Source organism: Apteryx mantelli, chromosome 1 (assembly GCF_036417845.1).
Source record: "Apteryx mantelli isolate bAptMan1 chromosome 1, bAptMan1.hap1, whole genome shotgun sequence".
Lineage (NCBI taxonomy): Eukaryota > Metazoa > Chordata > Aves > Apterygiformes > Apterygidae > Apteryx > Apteryx mantelli.
In genome coordinates this window covers 186,259,878-186,274,209 of record NC_089978.1, presented here as the reverse complement: position 1 = coordinate 186,274,209, position 14,332 = coordinate 186,259,878, and positions in this window count along the sequence as shown.

Below are 14,332 nucleotides of genomic sequence, written 5' to 3'. Positions count from 1 at the left end.
TTAACATGTATATTGATGCATTAATTTGTGTAATGAAGATACTGGATTAATTATTTTTTTAACTGATTTACTGATTGTCCATACTAACATTATTTACCACAAGAAGATTAATTGTTATAGATATTACCTTCTGCCTTCTTCTGAATTCTTTCTTTCTTTCACTTTCTCTCATACAACAATGCGTTTTGATTTACTAAATTGTATCTTACAGATAGATTCAATCATCTCATCAAAACATATTCTCTATTCAAACTCATCAAGGTAAAGCATTGTGCATACATGTTCAGCAGGATTCCTCACCATTTACTATGTGCATGGAGACAGCTACCATATTCATAAGTAATTACAGTCAGCAGCTTTGAATGTGCAAGCAATGATAACTTTTACAGAATGCCATTTGAATAATTTATGTTTTAGTTTCCTGGCCAATCTGAAACATGGAGAAGACAGAAAAACCTTAAAATCTGGAGGAGAATAGAAGATTTCTAATAGAATGCCTCTTATATAAAGAAGTAAAGACAATATATGATGTAAAAAAATGTTCAGATGCTAAACATGTGCTTCTACCCAGCTTTGGAAAAGTTGTTATTTACAGTAAGGTAGTGTTTTCATTTATTTTTATTATGAATCTATTCCTTCATATTATTCATTTTTCAATATAAAACAGGTTAAAACTAGATAGCTCCCTTGAATATTCTGGTCATCAGAAAGGTAGTAATGGAAATTAAAATGTTGAAACATTGGGCTCTTTGGAATAGAAATTGTGTATTACTAATACTTCTCCCATGCAAATCACATGCCTTCTGAGACTACCAAATTTGTTAACACAGATGGGCCAAATCTATCCTAAAGTTTTTATTTATTTTTAAGCTGTCCCTCCCTTTAACTCAGAACAGACTGGATTTCCTTCATGCAGGAGAATGGCAGAAACAAACCTTCCTCCAACTTCAGCAACTAATGCTAACAAATACTAGTTTGGACTGATTTGGACACATGGACTGCTGAGCATGGTGGCCAATGGGTATGTTACTGTTAAAAGGGGGATGTGAAAGGGAGAGAAAGAGCAAGAGATATCTGGAATACAGGAAGGTATGCTGATGAGAGTAAAAGAAAAATACAGTGACTAGAGAGATCCTAATAGGATGACCACAAAGCTAGAATCCTTTTACGTTCTTTAAAGTAAGTTTTGGGGTTTTTTTCCTCTTTTTTTTTGGGGGGGGGGAGCTATCACCACTTAATTTTTAAACACATCATGTCACTGAATGCAAGACCCTGTGTGCATTGAAGCCCTTACCTTTGGAGACATCAGTTCAAAAACTACTGTGGGTCAGTCAGTACTGAGCCACAGGTGACTTAAACTCTGATTTGTTCCCATCATGGAAGCACCACGTACTTGGGCACAGTTCAGGACCTTTGGGAGCCTTTGCTCCCTGGAAGGCCAAGAAAAGATAGCAGTCTGCTGCAAGCAGAGTGATGTGAATTCACAGAGACCTATCAGAAACTTGAATAGTGGCTACCTCCACTATCCACGGCTCAGATTACTGCTGTTTCCTCACTACTTTTGGGAGAGTACCTTCAGCCGTATTTTCTGTTTTAAGAGAAAACACCTGGGTGGGTGTTGGGGGGATAAACAATGTTTAATTCAGAACAAAAACTATAACAGCTTTCCAGCAGAATGGGAAATAGTGAAGTCTACAGGAAAATACTATGTTTTTCACCAAAAAAATGATATTGCAGAGAAATTATCCAGATGAAACCAAACCAGGGAGTCCTCACCCTCAAAGTCCAAATTATGACAGCATTGTCAAGGGATTCTAAGCTTCTGACTTCCTGTCTTTTTCCAGTCTTTTTCTGAGCTCTTCACAGCAGACTTTTAATAGTTGATATATACCTTCTTGTTGAGTTGCACGTTTTGTTTTGTTTTGTTTTGATGGAAAGAACACTCTTTTATCTGCACTGAACTGTGCTCACAATGAAGTAATTCAATTTTTTTGTTATGTTCTTATGTATCATCCTTGGATAATACTTTACAAGAGTCAAATGTGTAACTTACATCCAAATTTGTTTTTCCTTTTATACACAAGTCTTCTATGTCCCTAAAAGGGGCATATATTCCAGGTAATGCTTAAGAAATAAAATCAAGTTAAGAAATTAAATAGAACTTATATTACAAAAGCTATTTCAAAAGCTATAACTCCCTTTCTATTGAGACATTTAATATCTTTTTTTTCTCTCTCTCTCTTCTTGCAAAAATGTAAGATAGACAACCAGAAAGAAAGCCACTTGCAGTTTTCCTTCAAGACTGCCCACTTTTACTTTAATGTTTATGTTTATGATGTTGTGTATTTTACATGAAATATTGATATAAATAAATGTTAAAGAGATTAAAACTGAATAACTAACAACATGGCCATCAGGTTCCCAAAAATTTTTCTAGCATTGCAGCGTTCCATAAAAGATAGCTAAACCTATCGATCAATGAAAGAAAAGGAGGCAGGTCAATATTTATGTTTTTTTATTATAATAAAATTTACATAACATAACATTACATAATATTTAAGTAAGATTTATGTTTTTTTCCAACAGACATGCTTTATATAGAAATGCATTTGCACTAGCTTTTAAATTCTCATGTAGCATCACCTCACTGACATATTACGTATATTTTAATTGAAGACAACACTCACTGACACATATACACAGGGTGAGGAATCCTTCTTTTACACTTGTATCAGGCCACTACAAGAAAGTTAGAATTTAGGTTTACACCCTTTCTTATTTGGTAAGCTAAGATGAATCAAAGTGACAAAAACAGTTACATATTAACCTCAAACAGATGGTATGGGAATGATGAGTGAGCAGTATTTTCTATGTTTCTATCTGGTTACAGCAGCCACATCAGGTCCCTCTGCATTTCTGAGAGCGCTGTTGTTTCTGATGAACTTTAGAGAACTTCTTCAAACCAAATTCTCTCACATAGTACTGTATTACTTTGCAATATGCAGCACAGGTATAATCTAGCTACAAGACCTAGCAACATGGAGGGAATCTGTAGGCATAATGATTAACTGTTTCTTCGCCTTTGGTGCCCTTCCAGGTAGCTACAGTAGTTACAAGCTTCAGCAAATAAAGAGCTCATTAGAAAGGCTTGAACCTAAAGAAGTGGGGGGGGGTTGTTTTTTTGTTGTTTTTTTGTGTTTTTTTTAAGGACACGGAATTGCTGAATGCTTAGTTTTAAAATACTGCTTCCAAACTTTTAGGTTTAAGATGGATATCTGAGGCTAGCCTAAATCTAGGTACACTTAGGTACATGCATCTGGATAGAGCATGCAAGTTTTGCTCTACACAGAAGAGGAAGAAGTTACAGTTTGACAATGGAAGAAAATTTAGGTGACCTCAGGACACACTATCAATTGAAAATGTGAAGTAAAGTTAGTCAAAATTATTAAGACATATTAAGAAACATAGTGAAAACCAAAGATGTCAGACAATGATTAATGAGGAGTTTCTATAAAATAGAGTTCCTTTTATTAAAAAAGTGCTTGCAAACAGAAAAGAAAGACTACTTTCTTCCTAAGTAAAACTTAGAAAGCAAGCAGACATACTTGTCAAAGAAATCTTCAAGTAAGGTACTTTGTAGAAATGTTTACATATTCTTAAAGCAAGTACACAATACAAAGAAAGTATAATAGTAGTTTAGTAAAGTGAGCAAGGCCTTGTTGTTTGAAAAGTAGAGCATGTGGAAGTGTGTGAAAATTTCTCAAGGCAATACAAAATGAGTGTTTCTCTGCTTTATGGAAACATTTATGCAGTATAGCTCTTTCCAGCACAGAAATACTTGGCCATTCAGAAATTTTATGTATTTTCTGTTTTCTTAAGGGCGATGACCTCTATGTGGGATAATCAATATCCACAAAGCAAATGTTGATTCTCAGAAATAAAGAAAAAAATCATCTCAGACTTCTCTTAACTTAGTGTCCAAGTTGTAAGGTTCCTAGACCATGCAGGCTTCCCCTGCAGCCCAATAGACCACTGTGCCTGGTATGTGAGGGTTGAAGAGCCTTTTCAGACTGAAGAGGACATTGCAGTTGGCTCTTTCAGGATGAAGGAATAGGTTTCTAAGCTCCAGTTCCTCAAGGTGGGAGGTGCAGCCTGCAGAGCTCCTTAATTAGGTTTCTAGGCTTCTGAGAGATCTGTGCATCCTCACGAACTTTTGTGCTTTCCATTTTGGTTAAACTCAGGCCCTCAGAGAGGCAATTCCATATGATCATTTTGATGCGCAGGTGTGCCTGTTAACTGCATATAAAGTGTAGGCATCTGATTCAGGGTACTGGCTTCTACTGCATTAGCCAGACAGATGGGAGATAGGCCAGGCGGACACCTTAGCTGAACAGGGCTGTAAGAGGAAGGAGAGAGGAAGAAAGGTACTTCTCCCAAGTCTCGTGTCTTGTGTGTTTAAATATGTTTTCACAGTTAACAAAGATAAACTTTTTCTCCTACCTGATACTGAGTAGGATGGACACCATTAAATATAATTGCGGTCCTGAAGAGGCACTCTTATGCTCTCCATTCTCAAGACTATCTAATTGCCTAAAGCTTCTGTTGTCGTTAGCACCTGTCTTCTGCAGAATGAGGGCTAGTATTCACTGCCACATACACTCCATTACTGCATTTCTGTGCATCCTTTAGAAAGTATAATCACTCTCAAGATAGGCTAAAAGGAGTAACAGTGGCTTGAATCTCTCTGTTCATTACTAAGGTTTTGAAAAATCTTCTTGTACTACTAAGTCCGAGTGTCAGAAAAATATAAATTATAAAAATAACACTGAAATAAATGTTTGCTTGGCTAAACTTATTACAAGCTAATTAAAATAAAACCTACAGTAGCTGCACATTTTTAAGTATGAATCTTGTTAAATAATTTCTAACAGCCAATTTTCTGAGAGCTGGACTCTCTCACTGAGAATAATAGATTTTTAAACTGAAAACCTTGAGACTCAAAAACCGTCGAAACCATCAGAACTGTTGTTGGCCTTCAGTTTAGCCTTTAACTTTTACTTTTTTTTTTTTTTTTTGACTAAATAAAATGTTGAGTAATTATAAAAGAGAAAGAAAATGGTGATACTACAACACCAGTATCACTGGTCCCTTTAGCTGAATTAAAAATAAATAAATAAATAAATCCCTGCAGATCCTTTGCTTGACATTCTAATTTACATTTGATCATAACAGAATGTGAAAACAGCATAGACAAACCTCTGCCTTAGCTTTTTATCTTTTTCCTAACTCATTTATGGGTAGAATCTCTGATATATGCTCATTATGACTTTTTAACCAAGAAGGAAGGAACACACTGTCTGAAAGCTTATAAGGTTCAAAAGCAGTGACAACATGAGCTAGAACCTCAAACTAATTCAAAGAATCCTCTGGGGTCCTACGCAGCACTTGGGGCACTATGAAGTGTAAGGGTGCAGAGCTGCATTTATGAACCAAGGATTTTCCCCTAATAGATATCACAAAAAGGAAAAAAAAAAGTAATTAAGTTAGCCTGTTCAACACAGTTCTGTTCTCTATCTTTTGCACATTACCTTTCTTGAGAAAAGGATTTTTTATAAATCATCCTATTACTTTAACAGGCTCCATTTACATTCTGAATTTTCATTGTGTCAGTTATCCAATCCCATTTAAATGGTGAAATTTGTGGGCTTCATGGCTATTTTAATGTGATGCCTTTCATGCTGTAATTGAGAGGAGTCTCCAATGAATAAAATAAATGCTTTCAGAGGAATCTCAAGCTCTCAACAGACATCAGCTAAAATGTTAAGAGTGCCTCAAAGTCCCTCTGGTACTATATTTTCTAACCATGAAAGAAATGTCATTATTGTAAATTCTCAGCCTTTGTCTGAAAATCTTGTACCAGGTCCCTTGAGCGTCAGTTCAGTTAATTAATTCAAACAATTTCCTTTCTAGTCTCTAAAACATTTTCATATTTAAGACAATAAATGAGACACTTAAGGGGCTCATTCATTGTTGGTCATTAATATGCCATGGAATTAAAAGAATTATTGCTGGCCTTCAGTGACATGAATAATTTTCATATGGTTTGGACCCATACAAGGTTAAAATTATGACCTCTCTGCTCTGTGCAAATGAAAATAATGATATCCTTTGAACAGAACTTGCCACTCCTTTGCTTTTCTTGATAACTAATTTGATAGTTAACCACATGATTTATGCCAATTTTGGGATCACATTATTTAATGATAACTTTAAAATTAGTAATTAATTTAGCAGTGGATTGATTGCATTTCTCTTGAACCAGTGCATAAGGTTAATGCAATAGGAGTCTGATGGGTCTGGTAACTTTGACAGTGATTGGTTATTATGTTACGTGTTAAGATAAGGAGTCAGCAGTTGAGAATCCCCATGAGAGGTGCAGGAGACAGGGCTGTGTGTTTGCAAACCTGCTTTCCTCCCTTCAAACACTTGGTTTAAATTCATAACTGAGTTATTTTTTGACCTCTGGGGTGATGTTTCATAAGGCTTAGTTTTAATGTACAATATCAGATTATAGCAAAGTACCAAAAATAATTCTCTAATAGGAAAATCAACAAAACAACCATGACTTCCTTTTTGTTCTCAAATGTAGTATTTCTGTACAACTGTAAAAATAATATGCTGCCACCATAGAAAGCTATCAGTTGCTTAACACTGCTGATGTTCAGATTAAATACCTCACACTACGGACCAAAATATATGAATAATTTTTGGCCATTATTTGTTGGGAACCTTTCCTAAGATTTTGAATTTTATTATTTATAATTATCATAAAAAGTCAAATAACTGACTTGTTATCAGTCAGTTACACAGATAAATTTCTTTCAAAGACTGACTTGAAGATACAGTATGAGTGAAATATTTGTATGCTTATTAGCTCATTTTACTTGTTGATCACTTTTATGTATAAACTATCAGCACATAATTTAAGTTGAAAGTATTTTCTTTTTTTTCTTTTTTGATAATAGAAGTTATTAAGAAGATAATAGGGAAGGATAACATAGTTGAATCAAACAGATTACCCAGAAGACTCTTTTCATTACATTTCTCTTTGAAGCCCCATTAGAACACTTTTACAGCTTATGAACTGATTTACTACAATCCAACTCTTTAAACATGTAACATCTTTAAGAAAAAAAAATTTGTGCAGAGTATATATTTGTACTTTTAATAGTTATATAAGCACAGATTTTCATCACACTAATAGAATTCCAAAGATAAAACTAAGATCCACTTTTAAATTTCTGAGAATATTGATAGATAATCTGTTACCAGTGACTGTCAGATGGAAAACATTCAAAGTCTAGTTCAGATGCCATAGAAACCAACAGAGGTTATCTGAAAGGGAGTGACACCAAACTCATTGTCACAAAGGACAAGTCACTGGGAAGAGTCAGAACTCAGGTCAGCAGAAGTTAAAGGGAAGGGTATAGGAAAATAATGCATGACACATGTCTCAGAGCACATCTTTTGAAAGTCATGTTTTCCTGAATTAGATTAGACATTGTCAGTTACTTCTGTTTCTGAGGCACACCATCAGTCACATTGTGTTAGACAGTGTGATGCAAAATGGCATGACATGATGCACTGGAAAACACAGCACCTCAACTAGGAAGTTTAGAAATAGTACTCGGGCATTTTCCACCTGTCTGAACCACAAAACACCTAAATGTGATTGCCAGCCCTTATTTAAAGTAGGTCCCAGGTCTTTGTAAAATTTGGATTGACTTGCATTATAAGAGCTACATGAGGAAAGTTGCAGGCTATCTGTCCTTGAACAGTGCTTTCTTGTGAACCAGAACCAGAAGCACCTCATTCGATTAGCATCCAAATTGCACAGCAAATTGCAAATATACTTAAGGTTAGGGGCTTACATATCTATTTTGATTTTTTCCCCTCTTTTCCTTCTCTGTTAAAATTCCTCTGTGTCAAGGGTTGTGAATACTGGTGAGCAAGAAACACATGTAAAAGTGGGTAAGGGAATTTTATTTTAATTTCTCTGGAATAGAAATAGCAGCAGAGCTGAAGGTACAAGTCACAGTTCAATTTCTTTTAGAAAAAATTCCCCGGGCAGATGTGAATTCACTGTATGTTTCTGTCATGGACACCTGGCATGGGATGGACAAATGCAATATTACTGTGAAACACTGAAAGGAAGAAATGGTATATCTATAATGAAAAAAACTTAACCCAGAGTGGAACTGTCTGCCAAACTGTTCGTCAAAGTATATGTCTGTCATACTTTTTTACAGATCCCCACACATAAATACAACATATGACCCATCCTGAACATTGGTGAGTGATTACTTAGTAAGTGAATCCAAATTAACAAGACTGATCACCGTTATAACTATTATCTTCCTAAAACCAAATTTCATCCTGCTTTTAATGTCACCATTCTCCACTTCAGTGATAAACTGTGAGTTATATACATATATATAATATAAAGATATATATATTTCATAAGCTATTTTCTTATCTAAACAAGCTTTTGTACTATTTGATATCAAAAATATTTGACAAGGTATTTAAAAATATAGGCCAACAGTTTCAATAAAAATAACACTCATAGTTTGACAGTTACTTATTGAGGCCTGACATTCAGTGTGACAGACACTTACCACGTCTTGACTTCATGTTTGAAAATCCTGGCACCATTGAGCAAATTGAAAACAGTTAGAGAGATATCTTAAAGACAGAAAGGCATTATTTACCTCCATTAAAGTTTGCTATTGCCTTTCCTTAGAGCAGGATTTTATGCTGAGTGTATAGTCCTCTCACCATGAATCAGAATATTAATATGTATCGGAATTATGCTCCTGGAAGTAAATGCTTCTCATTTTTCTCATCCCTACAATATAACAATATACATTCTACTTCCTAACTTATGCCATATGCTTTTCTGCAAAGCCATAAAGTAGAATTTGCCACCTCAGATGGTGTTACCTGATTCAGAGAGCTGCAGCCAAGACATGGTAAATAAGTAACTTACGCTGCTACTCAGCAGTCCCCTTTTAGAGGAATCTGCTTGTTTGTCTTGTCCAAACTCTGCTCTCTGGAACCTGCTCAGAGAAGGGGGAATTACCTGGTCCTTGAGAAGAGCTGAACATGCTCAGCCAAGTATGTCAGGAAGAGAGAGAAGGTCTTTAGGATGCCTGCACAAACTGTGGCTAAACTGTGTAAACAAGTTGCTGTGAAATAATGAGTCTCCAAACATCAGCTGGTCCACAGTAATTGCACAGCTGCATCTTCTTAGCTTGCAAAAAATGGGACATAATTTGGAGACATTTCATCTGCAGGAGAAAATGAGTCCTCTGTTTGCAATACTATGTCACAGTTAAAGAGTCCAATTCATTTTCATCAGTTTATGAAGAAATGGGGAGCCAAGGAGAAAATATCTTCTCACTTTTAAGATATCACTACAGAACAATATTATAGTCAGCTCAGTACCAGAAATAAGCTAACAGACTGGAGGGGATTGAAAGAGGAGGCAGGAACTGATCTAAATGCTGTGGTAATATTAAGCCAGGCCAATGGATGACCAAATAAGCCACAATAAACATGTATGAAAATGTAAAGAGAAATACTAGAGAATCAATACTGTATAAAAAAATACAAAAAGAAAAAAAATGGATACAAGAAGAAATAAATACAAAATGAAAAAAATACGAAAGAAAAACTGACAGATTTGCTGAAGCCTTGCTGAGGGGCCATTTACAACCAAATTGTGGCATTTCATATGCCATTGATGCCTTTTGATATGGATATCTTATAAAAGAATTAAAGTTAAATCTGAACTAGCAATGGGATTTCATCCATCATCATTCATTCATGCATCATCAAAGATTTTGGGAACTTTTTGCATGTTCCTATGAAGGAGTGGGTGAGTGGAGATCATCTCTTGAGACACAAATCTGTCATCATTAATTCCCTGAGACTGTCGATAACATACTTGCAGAGAATATTTTCCTTTCTCCTCTTCCGTCTTTGTGGGATGGTAGAGATTTCTAAGACTGATGCAAAGATTAGTAAAAATAAGTTATCCTAGGATGTTAAAATGAAACTGAATGCAGAAAAACTGGGCTAAATACAATGAAAAATACCCAAACTATCCAGGTTATTACCCTGAGGGCATTCTTTCAAAAAGAGAGTTAAAATCCCCATTATAGGGGTCATTCATTCTGTATGGGACAGAATACACAAGAATACAGAAACAATTCTAAACTGGGACAATAGAGAAATTATTGTAGATCTTTTCCATCTCAGACTTAAAATAATATTCTCATTGTATGACATATAGTTATGAAAAATTCAAGTACCCCAATGATAAACAACCCATCAAAGGTTGAAAAGGACAAATTATATTTTCATAGCTACTTCCAAGAAGAATTTGTGGTTATGTATTTTTGTGTCATAAGCTGCAGTCATTCTTTCTGGGCGAACTCTTGAAACTCATCTTCTTTTATTAGTGCGTGAATAGAAGGCAAACTATCGTATTAGGTACTCGGTAGTCTGGCTTCTCTTACTCTATTTCATTTGCTGCCTTTTACCTTTTCTTGCTAAGGTTTCTGCATCAGAAGCACTCAGTCACATGCTATCTTCCTGTTTTCCAATAACACTTCAAAATTAATCATCTGCAGTACTTAAAAGTCTTTTGGCTAATATTAAGAAGGTTGTCATCTTCTATTAAGGCTGAATGGAGAAGAGTAATATAGATGCTCACTCACCTGTAATGGCCACCAGAATCATAAATTTCATGAGCAGAGCAGGCTCTAAAGTAATAGATAGTAAATTGGAAGAGGTAAGAAAAATATGGCTCAGTTTAGCTAAGTATTATTAAGTAATTGCTAATGTACACTAAAAAAAGCTGTGTGCCCCTCATTAGTTGAAAAGTTAGGTATTGTAGCATTAGCCTGTAGACCACAGAGGAGGTAAGAGAAAGAGGAAAACAATTGTGAAGAGAGGAACAGAGTCATCAAGGAGATTTAGGCTCCTAAATCAAATGCAATCATCAACTATCTTGCCTGTATGATCCCACAGCTATCCTCTGTACATGCCTGTGCTGTGGAGACAGGTGAGAGCATTTGGATAGATCCAGTTTGGAGCAGGGGGTTGAATCTGTATCTCCTGCCTTCCAAGAGAGTCTGACAGCTACTGGGATGTCCAGAATATTACTGAAAGAGTTTTCTATTTCTTACTGTCAATGGTGTTCTAGCTTCTATTAAAAAAACGTTAACTGAAGTTGGTGTAGAGTCAGCCTCATGGGTGACTACACTAACCACTACTGTCCCTGGCTCTGTGATTTTTAAAGGACCCAGCAACTGCTACCATATTTTGTAAGACGAAGAAAAGCAAGGTGTGTTATGAACCCAGCTCCAGGATAGAGGTCACAATTGTGAATGCAAACCAGAGATATCTGCTTTATTTCAGTCTAATTACTAACTCTCTTTGAAGAGTTATTCTTGCATGTTTTCTGTGAGTTCCTTTTGCTTTGGTTACAATGAGAACCCAGAAAGTTTGTCATGTTATCGTTACTTTGCCATGGTGCCAAAGTTTTCTTGAATAATGCAAGCAAAGAGGGAGAAATTGTGGTTTACAGTTCAGCAACTCAGAACATACTGCTACAGGACAAAAGAAAAGCCTCCTTTGGCCTGAGGACTTTCTTCCACAAGTGTCAACACCTACTGCACAACTGAGGAGCTTATGTTCTCAGCAATAGTTGCAGGAATCTTTTTACACTCAAAATGTTCAGCAAATCTAAGTGTAAGAAATGTAGCATTTCCTCTTTAGTAAGCATGCTCTCTCTCACTCGGTATCCTTTTCTGTTTCATTATATTGTCTTTAGTTTACCTGCTAGTCTTGATGACCTCTAGCAGACATCCAGGTCTGAATGATGAGAAGACATAATACTTACCCCTAACTTTGGAATTTCTCTAACCCTTTCCTGTTTGTTTTGTGTCTCACTGACACTTAAATTTTGGCATGTAAATCTAAATTTCTGCTTTTTCTTAATTTTCTGTTCTGTACACAAATTTTACTATCCTAAAAAATCCATATGCAGGAGCTTGGTTACTGGATTTCAGCTAATTCTCCCACATTAAAATAATAATTAATATTTTTAAATACCACATTTTTTCTTTGTTATATTTCTATTTTTATGTACAAATGGATCAGTGTCTTGCCTCTCTAACTGTATCATTTGTTAACCAAATTCTCTACACTCTGTTTTACATTATGCGTTAGACATGGCTTTCAGGGTTTCTTTTAAACCACAATATTCTTTTGCCCCTTTCCCTCAGCAGTTTAAAGCCTATACGCTGATCCTACTACTTTCGTGTGTAATATAACAATGTGTGCAACTTCTTATGGGGAAGGGGTTGAAAGCAAGGAAGCTAGCATCTGAGAAATATTTGCTGTGTTCTTTGAAGAAGACAAAATTCTTCTCTCCTCAACATCAGTATAATCACCATAAAAGCTCTCATGTCACTTTCTTAAGTATTACAAGCATTTCTGTGAAGGTCACTTGCATTGCCCCTAGCACAAGCTGCCACTTTGGTTCCAGAAGAGGTTTTTAATCATATCAGATATTCTTCTTGGGTCATTCATTCATATTACAATTTTTTTTCAGATATCCAGCAGTATTACTGTGACATCATTTTGCTAATACGCAGAGGGCAGTATATCATTTTGTTTCCTTATTCTAAGACTCAGACATCTAACTTCAGTCAAGGTTACTTGTCTCTCTCTTTTCTTCACTTCATCCCTTTCAATGTTCATTCTGTGATCAGTTGTTGTTTTCCCAAGTTCACTGAGTTCTTTTTTATTTTATTTAACCATTTGTTTTCCAGGACAGAATGTTTTGGGGGACTATAAAGGTCAGATTACTATATATTTCTTTCTTTACTGTTCTTTTTCCTACATCTTTGACATAACATTCCACTGCTTTGCTTCATTTTCCATCATTGTGTTATTTCATGTTTTGGTTTATTGTGTCTATCATATGAGACTTCACCTTTACGCTAAAGGTTCTTTGCAAGCAGCTGTGCAATCCTGTGACAATTCCTTCATATTCTTCAGTGACTTCATCTGCCATTCAAGCTTCTGTATCTTTTCTTACAAAACAGAAATCACTTTACAGTAGTTCTTGTGTGTTCTTCACAGTTTGCACCCATAAACAGGAAATATATATACATTTCCTATGAAATTGTCTTGCATTTTTCAATAACAAACTTAACAGCTCTTCCTTCAGCACTTTTCTGCATGTTAGAAAGCTGTGAAGAAAACAGTTTGGTAAGCCAAAAACTCCTATAGTTTTAATCTACAACTCACTGTTAGATCATGTATATATTATTCATCTCTAGATCCATCTCTTACTGGCACAGTTGTAGGCTACCATCAAGATACTAGAATCCCACCACTTAATTCTGTAAGAGCTTGAATTCGCTAATCCCTTAGTATACCATTAAGTAGCTCAGTCCCCAAAATATATAGGAAAACATGAATTTAGTACCATCCCATCTATTGAAAGTTACTGTCCCCAGTAAATTCTCCCTTTTACTTCCCACTGACCAGCATTTCTGGATTCCTACTCAGCTTGCAGTCTTTTGGGAATCCTCCTTTTAAACACCTAACTTTCTATATGTTCTCCATTACTTTGTATAGCAAAGCATATCAAAGTTAAGCATCACAACACTTCTGTGCATCTACCCTATGATCGCTCTTCTTGCTCTGCTGGAATATTGACCACACTGTAAATTCTAGTCTGATACAAACTCTCAGAAGAAAGAAATAGCTAAAATTTTCCTTCTTATAGGGAATATTATGAACAAACATGTCAAAGGGTCCCGTATTATAAAATATTATCTGGTTATCAGTGCTACATGAATACACTGCATCTGTATAACACTGGAGCATAATATTGTGAGCTCTTAAGAAGATAAATAATGTCAAACCTTATGTTTCTTTGGACTGTGAGTAACTTGCATCATATTTCTCTTTGCCTAGGGGAACTTTAGATAAACCAGCGAAAAGAAGAAGAGGACTGGAGAACTTAGTGGTAAAGGAGTGGAAAATGACTGCTACATTTTTATTTTTTTAAATCTTTTTGCTGAGCATGTATATTTCATGATAGTTTGGTTCAGTCTTCATAGAAGCACTTTCACGTACTCAGTCCTCCAAGGCTACTCATTTATTCAAGTTAAAAATGACAAAAGTTTGAAATATTTCTATTATCTAAGTAGACACAAAGGGTAAAGATAATATTGTACTTTCATAA